The sequence below is a fragment of the Lonchura striata genome, chromosome 6, assembly GCF_046129695.1.
Source record: "Lonchura striata isolate bLonStr1 chromosome 6, bLonStr1.mat, whole genome shotgun sequence".
Taxonomy (NCBI): domain Eukaryota; kingdom Metazoa; phylum Chordata; class Aves; order Passeriformes; family Estrildidae; genus Lonchura; species Lonchura striata.
Window position 1 is genome coordinate 52,672,781 of NC_134608.1, and position 10,385 is coordinate 52,683,165.

Sequence of the window (10,385 nt, forward strand, 5' to 3'; positions counted from 1 at the left end):
AGGACTGAGTTAAGAACATCCCTGAGTGTTATGGTGGATAGAGGTGAATGTATGTACTTCAGTATATTGCAAAATCAGGATTAAAAACAAGGACTCCGCCTTATAAGCTGGGCCGTGGCAGGGAGTGACAAACACACATGCACAGGAAGGATAAATGTCCTGCCTTGCGTTCCCAAGGTAGCCATTCTTTTATGAAGTGTGATTCACAAAACCAGGGAGGCTAAGAGGATCGCAATGCAAAACACATGTCCCAGAAATTCAGGATGGGAAAGCAAGTAGCAATTATGGGACCATCTGTGCTGTGGGATGGGATGAGGCACAACCAGCACCAGTCCTTCACCCCTCTGCGGGTTGTTGGGCTGGGGCAAACACTTCAGCTGTGGTCTGCTTGGAAAAATCAGTGGGAACAAACCCATGGCTGCTTGTACAACTCCTTGCACAGAATAAATACAGGAAAATCCTAATAAGAAATTCCAAAGGCACCACTCAGCCAATCTGAATTTCCAGAGAAACAGCTGGATCAGCAGGAAATCTTCATCTCTATTTCATATCCCTCAGGTGGGTGGGAGCTCGTGCCAGCACACAGACATGCAGACAGGGACATTCCTCAGTGGGGGAGATGTGTCTGCTCCTTCACACTGCTGCCAGCACAGGGACACAGGGACATTCCTAACTTCCTATGTGAAAAGGAAACATCACTCCTGGATGCTTTACTGTTTCCTTGACCCCAAGCTCTCAAAGATGTCCAGCACCCTGAGGCCCACCCAGAGTTCCATTCAGAGGCGTTTTTCAGCCCTTAGCATTGTTTTTCATTCCTTACTTTCAGCAGCTGGAGGCAAGATCAGCACAAGGAGGATCTGGTATCTCCCTGGGCTTCTTGTGGGACATCAGGAAAAGCTCCAAAATCTTCATTAAGACAATAACAACATCTCAGTGTTGGGGGAAAATACACACACACACACACACACACACACACACACACACGTACCTGTTAATCCTCTGCCTCATCCCAGGGGTCAGGGTTGAATTTGGGCTCAACACTTACAGTCTGAAGCTGCTGCCTCTCCGTCCCTTGTTAGGATACTTCAGGCACCCGGTGGGAAGGTTTGGAGTTCCCCTGTACAAATCTCCTTCTTAGGGACATGGTTTAGTGGTGGCCTTGCAAGTGCCGGGGGAATGGTTGGACTCTATGGTCTTAAAGGTCTTTTCCAACCTAAACGATTCCATGATTCTATGATAATCCTATTAGCATTAACATGGGTTGTGTGGCTAAATCCCCACATTCTGCACAGAAATTGAATCCCTGAGGAGTTGGCTTAAAATAACAAATACTCAGAAAGGGAGAGATGGGAGCAAAGGAGGGTTTTCCCGGTGATGGCATCTCCTATGGGAAGTAAATCAGGCAGCACTCAGGGATTTGGAGCTGCTGTGGAGAGTCATCTGGATTGGGGAGGGATCTAGAGGATGTGCAATTGGCTGGGGAAAATGCTGTGCCCTAGGTGGGCAGCATCTCCTTAATTTTCTTTCCTACATCTTTCCTCACTGTTGTTCGACAGCAGTGAGAGAGAAAAAGGAAAGGAAAATGGAAGAGTCAGTACACCATTTCCTCCAGACTTTGAAACACAGGATGGGTTCTGAGGGACGGGGCTGCACAGGGCTGTCAGTCGTTGAGCAAGTGCTGGCGCTGTGGGGAGAGCAGAGAAAAACCCTAGTGCAGAGACACCATAGCAGGGGAGGAACAGCCATGCTCAAAAAGCTGGAAAACAGGCAGAGCTACCACAGCCATTGATGTTGAGGTCCTGTCCATGTGTCCAACGACAGGATCTTCCCATGGGATGGAGTGAGGCATGACAAGGGCGCTGGACAATGGGGAAGCTGCTGCAGAGGAGGATGTGGGCCCCATGGCTGCGGGTGGCCACAGCCCTGGGCTCAGCCACAGGCTTATCCCAATGTCCTTACTGCTGCAGCCCTTGCAAAAATAGTCATTAACCCAAATATCCTCCTTAGATCCTAACGTGAGGACTTGTAGTCCACCAAAGTATTCCTGCAGTGTGAAGATTTCTGCTCTTTTGCATACAAAGGAGCCTGGAGAAAAGGGAACTGTCATTCAGGAGACCCTGAATGATCGTGATCACTCCTGGCCTCACATTTAATGACCAGTTTACTCCTCAGAAGTGTCCATGAAGTGAATGGTGGCACAGCCTTACTCGTGTCCCAGCTCAGAAACCCCCAGCAGGTTCACACTCAACCTGGAAACCGACCAAACTTAAACAAAGTGGGTTGTCATTACTATTTGGACAGAGCCTTGGATCAAAACCCATTTATTCTGCTATTACTATTCATTATTCCCTCCAGTGGTACCCTGGATGTTTGAGCTGGGATCTGCTTAATCCTGTAAAGCCCAGCTTCTCCTCATGCCAGAACAGGGAACAAAGTCATAATTCTCCATTCGCAGCCTCCCAGGCTGTTGCCATGGGAATGATGCTACGTTCCCAATTCCTGGGGCTGCTCTCCTGCAGTTCAGGTAGAAGAAGCCACTTTCCCGAGGGAAGAGTGCCCTGGATTGAGTGCTGTGCTTTGACAATTAGCCAGGGAAGTTATGGATCACTCCATCCAAGTGACAGCTCCACACTCACAGGGACCTGGTTTCTGAATTGGAAATGAACCCCTGGGCAAGCCTGGCTCACTGGGGGTACATGGAAGTGCTGGATCTGTATGTTGGGGTCCTCAGGTACTAACAGTCCCACTGTGTTTGTCCTATTTAGAGCCTTCCCCAGTATTGCTCATCCACATCCAGGACCTGTCTCGCTGTGCCCAGCTCCTTACCCACAGCGACACCCCAAACAGGCTCCCGCCCAGGAACCCATGCCCGGGGCTCCTCACAGTCTCGAGTCTGTGCCTGGGCTTAGGCAGGATCTAGTGGAGGCTTTTGAAGTACAAAAATGCCCAGGGGGTGCTGAAGATGCATCTGGGTGTGAGGGGCTGGTGTGGTAATGACTCCCAAACTTCACTTGAGAGCAGCAACCCTGATAAATCCTCCTAATTCCATCACTGTTGTCAGAGATTGCCCCAGCCCTGGCTTATCCCCAAAACCAGGGGGAATTGGGGCACTTGTCTGCTCAGAACCCTGGTACAGGTTCCAGCCAGGCCCCACTCCATAAAAGCAGCTTTCTGAGTTTATGGAAGGAAAAGTTGCTAAAAAGTGTTACTTAGTATAAAGTTCAGTTCGTGAGAATCCAGAGCTGCAGGAAGTTTCAAAGCTAAAATGGGGAACAAAGCAGGTCCTGATGGGAGCCTTGTCCAAACCTGTGAAGATAAAACTGGTTAAAAGTCACCCTCTTTCCCCCTACTTGTTTTTCTTCCATAAACCAAATAAAACTGAAGCCCCAAACCCTTGGAGATGGCTCCTCCCTTCCTCCTATCCTTGAAACTTCAAAGCATAACCTGAAAATTCCATCAGTGCTTGTTTACTCTTATGCCTTGCCCTAAATTTGGGTCTGAGTGGATCATCTCTGTACCAAATGTCCTTGTGCTGTTCTCTGTCACACTGGAACCTGTGCAGCCCTGGACTGCCCAGACTGGTGCCTCCTCACCCAGCACTGAGAGTTGGTGGTGTCCAGGCAAGTCCTTCCGGCTGCACAGGGACTGGATTTGGAGAGCTGACTGCTTCCTCCCTTTAAAAAAACAACATCCTTGATCCAGGGAGATTGAACACAGGGGTTCAAACAGGAGGCTGGTGCAGAGGGAAGCCCCTCAGAGCCCTGCCAAGGCTGGAGCTTGGCTGTGCCTTTGGGAGAGAATTTTCCAGCAAGCTGTGAAGCACAGTGGGTCTGTGTCCAGCCCAAACAGCCTTGTTTCCTTCCCAAAATGTCACATGAGGTTTAAAGCCTTCCTAAAGTCAGGATATGTCTCATTTCAGCTTCTTCATCCACACATCCAGTTTCCTCAGCAAAGAGAGGAACTCAAGGGTTTGATGTGATCTCTGTGTGACAAATGCATGCTGGCTCTTTTATCACCTGGTTATCTGCCAGGTGCTTCAATAGATCTAAAACCTCCTGTACTCCAGAAGCTTCCCAGGCATCAAAGTACAGCTGAGCACTAAATAATCCCCTTGGTCTTCCTCTTAACACTTGGGAAGAGGAGTAGGAGTTGATCTCCGCTGTGGGACAGGATGTCTGATAGCTCAGTAATTGCTGGATCCTGAAGCTCCTCAGCATCATCAGCGCCAGATCCAGAGGCACACAGGTCTCTCAATTCCCTCTAACCTCCCCAGCCAGCCCCCTGCCCTCCCTCCTGGTCCCTTATCCCTCTGACCCAGCTCTGTGCAATGATGAAAACTGGGTTAATAGATGAAAGAGGAATTGCTAAAGCAAATATTTTCTTTCCAAAGCTCTCTTCATTAGCTATAAACACAGGGAACCGCTGCGGATAACCAGCGTGTTTTAGAGGGTTGTGGCTCTGTGGTGAATGCAGAGACTGGGGACACATGGATTTCTGATTTTTTCTTAAAACCAGCATTGCTCCAGCACCTCATCCCTACTTTGTGGCCTGTCTCTAGGGCTGGAGGGGGAACTGTGGCACAGTTCCAGCATGGTTCTTTCTTCCCACAAGCACCGCTGGAGTGGAGGATGTAATTAAATCCCAATAATCCCAATTTGGTGAGCAAAGACACCTTCCAGGGAACACACCAGCCTTCAAAAACAACCCCCTGGCCAGAAAAATTTTCTGGCAGCAGCAGTGGAACAACAAAACCCGTGGAGGGAAGATGCTTCCCTCACTTTAACATCCACCTCAGAGCAGTGCTGATGTAAAAATACCCCCAATCTTTGGGAAAAGGAAATCAAAATGTGATTTGAACACCAGAGGGGCATTAAATCCCCAGGAGTTCTCCTGGTGTCTCTTGTTCTGAGCTGGAGCTGGCTCATGAACCCGGCTTTGCCGTGATTATAATCCTTAATTTCTGATTTTGCCACCTGCACTATGTTTCATGAAATTTTAAAGCTAATGCTCTGCCAAACTCAAATGGCAGTGGAGCAGATGTTTAAGTGCAGCCGAGGATGAATAAATTATGGGGGTTGTGGCTGTATGGTGAAGGAGGGAGAGGGTGGATGGCTCCAAATAGGGAGATAATTGATTTAAATGACATTGTCTGTTGGAGTCACCTGGGATCAGCTCCTTGGGCACAGGCAGAAGAGATGCAGCAATTAAAGACACTGGTCTGAGCAGCAGTGACTTGCCCCTGTGCAGTCTGTGCTCAGCCTTTCCTTTTTGGCTGTTCTCTGGCTTTTCTACATCTTTATCCCATGTTAGTATCAGGCAGGGAGAGGAAGATGAGGCTGATTTTGGTCTTGGTCCACCTGCAGTTCAAATGAGCCTGTTTGGGTTATCCTGGGGCTGTGGGAGGGAAGGGATTATGTTCAGACTTTGAAATGCATTTTAATTCCACAGAGAAAGGTGTAATAATAATTGATGGTCAGACCCCAAATCCAGACCCAGACCAAACTGCATTTTTTAATCACAAGATGGATCAAAAGTAATGGTGACTCAGGAGCCCACAGGATTTTTGCTTTTCTCTGCCACAGACAACTCTGGCAACCTTGGGCAAGTTACTTAACCCCTTAGCACAGCCCAGTCCTTCTGGTGGGGAAGGTGCTCACCTGGCAGGGGTAAATAAATTCCCCTGGCAAACCCATAGCTGCCATGGAAGTAAGGATTCCCTAGAATCCCAAGATCTGGCTAATCCATAAGCCCTCTCTTCCCAAGGGATGCTGCAGCTGGTTCTGCTCTGTGTCCTTCCAAGTACCTGAGTTTTGGGGGCTCAGTGTCACCCATGCCTTCACAAACCACTGTCCATGGGCATAACCTGCCTGAACTTGCAGCATTTTTTGCATTTCACCAAAACCAGATTTTTTCCAACTCAGACCAGCCCTGCTGGAATGTGTTGGCTTTTCAGTTATCTGCCTGTCTGTGGCTTCTGGTGGCTTCCTGGCATGAGCTCCATGCCGGAGCACAGCCTCTCTCCAGGTGAACCCTGGCTTGGGAGCAAAGGCAAATCCAGCAAAACGCAGCAAGCAAAGGATTCCTGCCTCTGAGGATGTTCACCTCGAGCCAGACCTGGGACTGGAGAAGCAGAGGAAGGGAGATCCAGTATGCTGCCAGCAGCAGTTTTGGGGCACTCATGGGTGCTGAGGTTCTGACCCGTGTGGAAAGGATACCAGCAAAAAGGGCTCAATCCTGCCTATGACTCCTGGGAGATGCTGTCATGGAGAAAAGAAAGATGGAGGTTTTCCAAGAACAAAAGCAGCTTGTGGAAGCTGCAGGAAGACTTCCAGTTTTCCAAGACATGCTGAGTAGGTACACAGGAGGGCAGGTGCTCCTGCATGCTGTGACACAGAAACCAGTGCCAAGTTCCCGGCAGACAGTGGCTACTACCATGGACACAGTGATCCCTGCAAAGGGATTGATGTTCCATCTCAGAAGGGATGTGAGAGCCAGGGCTGCCCCCTGAGCAGGAGATGGTCCCCATAAAGATCCAGGAAGGACTTTACCAGCCTCCAGTTCCACACACCATCACGGTCCCACGAGGGAGCTCTGCAGAGCCTGTTGGAAACGTTGGCTCTTGGGAACACCAGCCCCGGGTGAGCGTGTTCGATGCTGACGCGACGCCAGCTCCTTTGGGAAGTGGGGCCTAGGGGAGCTGCATGGAGGCTCCCCATGCTGAAAGCTTCAGCTATGCCCAAGCAAAAAAAAATCATCCTGGGGGATTTCCTGAGTGTGTCTGCTCTGCAGGGATAGGGCCAGGCCATCCCCTCTCTGCAGCTCCCTCTCCTCATGCCAGCAGGAGTACCCAGGTGCTAAATCAAAGTAGAGACTCTGCTGGGCTGCAAAAATAACCATTTGCTTTTCTCCTCTGCACTGCACTGACCAGGCAGCTACCACTCTTTCTGTTCCTTCAGAACAACACTGGGCTTGCTGCCCCTTCGGAGATAGAGGGACAAGGCATAGAGAGGACACAGGCTGTTTCCTAATGCCCCTGGCAAAGGTTGGCTCACAGGAGGAACATTGATCCAATATAGCCCCCTTCACCCTGCAGACACCCAGGGCACGTGGATTATTTTCATCTCACCAACAGCTGCAGGAAAATACGCTCACTCCTGCCCTCTCTTCTGGGATGCAGCTGCAGCAGAGGGCTGGAAAATCCTCCTCTGGCCAGTCCCAGCTCTGCCACCAAACAGCCCTATACAGGAGGGGGCTGTGCTTGTGCTGAGCCCCTCAGCCCACTGAGACAACCTTCAGAGACTACCTGTTCTCTCTCTGCCCTGCCTATTTGGACAGTGCAGGGGACAGCAGCTGATGTTACATGGAACATCATACATGATGTTCCACATATGAGCTGAGCAGGGTGATTCAGTGCTCACTGTAGAGCTCAGAGAGATCAAGGTGCTTCAGCACCTCTGGGTGACAATACTGAGTGTTTTAAGTGCCAGTCTGATCCTCATGCTGCAGGGCATATCTATCTGACTGTCACTGTCCCTACCAGAGCGAGGCCTGTGAGCAGAAACAGCAGGATCAGAGAATCCCAGAATTTTTTAGATTGGAAAAGATATCCAAGATCATCTAGTTCAACCAGTGACCAGTCTCCACCTTGTCAACCAGACGAGAGCACTGAGTGCCAGGTCCAATTGTTCCTTGAACACCTACAGGGATGGTGACTCCACCACTTCCATGGGCAATTACAGTGCTGGACAACCCTTTCCATGAAGAAATTCTTCTTGAAAAGTACCTTTCCTCCTGCTTGGGGAACAGCAGTGGCCAAGGGCAGGGTGCTCTTCAGCAGTGCTACTTCAGTTTCAGGTTTGGTGGGGACATCATCTCCTGCCCATTGTGGCAGCTGAGCGCTGAAGCCATCAGGGTGGTTCGGGGAGAACTTGAGCTCTCAACCTCCTCATCCTCTTCAGAGGTTCAGGATCATCCCCTTTCTCCTGGATTCCTTTGGAATGACAGATCCTCAGGCAGACCCACACCTCCGGGTCTGCCCGGAGCTCCACGTGCCAAGGGGGAGCCGGCTGCCTGTCCCCACTGCCGGCTCCCTCCTCCCGCTGGCACTGGGCTGCCTGCCATTTCCCTTTAGCGAGCACGCTGCTCCAGCCTTTTTTCCCCCCATTCAGGCTGACAACTGGGCCTCAGCATCAGCTGCTTGTTGCTCAGCATCAGCCTTTCAGCAAACAGCAGGTGCAAGCGGGGCGACCCTGGGCTGCGCTACAGTAATCCCGCAGCCCCCCCGGGCCTCCCTCGCACAATATTGTGCCCTCGGCTCAAGAATGTTTTTGTCTCCCCCTCACAGTTGTGAATTCTTGTATAGATTGAAAAGAAATCTCTTTCTAATCTTCCTGCGGTGCCGTGGCTGGGAAGAGCGGGTGCGTTGCTGCGAAGGGAGCGTGGCCGGCACAGCTGTGCGGGAGGAGCGGGCAGCTGCCGGGCAGGACGCAGGGACATGCATCCGTGACAGCAGATACATGCGGCTCCGTGGGTTCTCACTCCAGCCTGGGAAAGAAATCGACTCATTACCCACATGAGCAACACGGAGGCGACGCAGCAGCAGGTCCCTGCTCCGGCAGCGGCGTTGAACCGCAGCGAGTGCTGCCCGGAGCCCCGAGGAGGCTGAGGCGAGCGGGAATCTAAACACACAGGGATTTTGAAAAGCACATCGTGCTGGGCTGCAGGAGGGAGGCTCGTGAACAGGAACGGAGCATCACTGTAGGGTTTGGCTTCAGCACATCTCTGCACAGTGAAATCAGGACGCGATGACACTTTTGTTATGTGTCACCCTGTACTGAAATTGCTCAAAGCCCAGCACGGGAGGGAAACATTATCCTTCCCACAGGTTACCAAAGCCTCCCTTCCGCTCATGGACCAGCTCCACAGACAAGAAACCACATCCTCTGTCACACATATGCACAAGCACACACTCCCCACTGCCCCGAAAGCAGGAGGGACAGACAGTGGGACAGAGCAGGGGAACAGAGGGGCTATCCAGGGAGCTGCTGAGAGGGAGACAGTGGTCCCACAGCAATGCAGTATGCTGGGAATCCCATCTGGAAACCTCAGCGTGACTCAGGACATCTTTTTTGCAAGGTAAACCACTGCACCCCGCTCCCTGTGGAGGATCGGGGAGAGCCGCTGCCTCGCCTGAGGTGCTGTGCAAACACGAGTTCCTCTCCCACATCCTGTACCTCTTGGTGTGGTTTGACCTTGCTTGACAAGGCAAGATTTGCTTTAACCACAGCCCAGCCCCATGATGGGGCCATGGCTCCCAGGACAAATGGGCTGTAAGCCCAGCTGGCCCCACAGACCCTCTGCAGCAGTTTTACCTCACAAACAGATTTTAACACCACGTCCCTTGTGTGTTCATAAAGCAAACAGGTCCCTCACACTGTGGGCAGCCCCCCCAAACACAGCTTCTGTTTAAACTTAAGCTCTGTCCAAAACTGGAAGGAGATGTGGTCCCTTCTGCCCTGAGAAGCATGAGGCAGAACACTGGAGATGTCCAAGCCCATCTTCCACTTTTCCCTTGAGTTTCTGGATCAAACACTGGCAGTACCCCAGCTCAGTGTGAGTCCAGCTTTCCTACTACAAGCTGATCACTGAGTCCAACCTGTGCCCAACCGCCACCTTGTCACCAAGCCCAGAGCACTGAGTGTCATGTCCAGTCATTCCTTGAACACCTTCAGGGATAGGGACTCCAACACCTACCTGGACAGCCCCTTTCACTGCTTGACCACTCCTTCTGTAAAAAGAAATACTTTTTATATCCCACCTGAACTTCCCAGTGCAGCTTGAGGCTATGCCCTCTCTTGCTATCACCAACTGAACCACATTCCAAATCCCACACTGCTGAAATAAACTCTCTGTTACCTTGTACTGGGTTTGCATGGCCAGGTTTTGGTAGCCAGAGGGCTACAGGCGTGACTTCTATGAGAAGCTGCCAGGAAGTTCCCCCGCATCCAGCAGAGCCCATTCCAGGCAGCTCCAAGATGGACGTGCTGCTGGTCAAGGCTGAGCAAATCCAGAATGGTGGTGACACCTCTGGGATAATATTTAAGAAGAAAAAATCTTATTAGGCAGATAGAACTAGGTCCAAAGAACAGTAGGGTAAGAATATGTGAGAGGAACAGCCCTGCAGACAACAAGGAGTGGAGCAGGAGGGGCAGGATCTGCTCCAGGTGCAAGCTGAGATTCCCCTGCAGCCTGTGGTACAGAGCTGATGCAGCAGGTTGTCCCCCTGCAGCCCATGGAGGGCCATGGGTGTGTAGAGATGCACCTGCAGCCTGCAGAGGACCCCACACTGGAGCAGGGGGATGCCTGAAAGGAGGCTGTGAACCTGT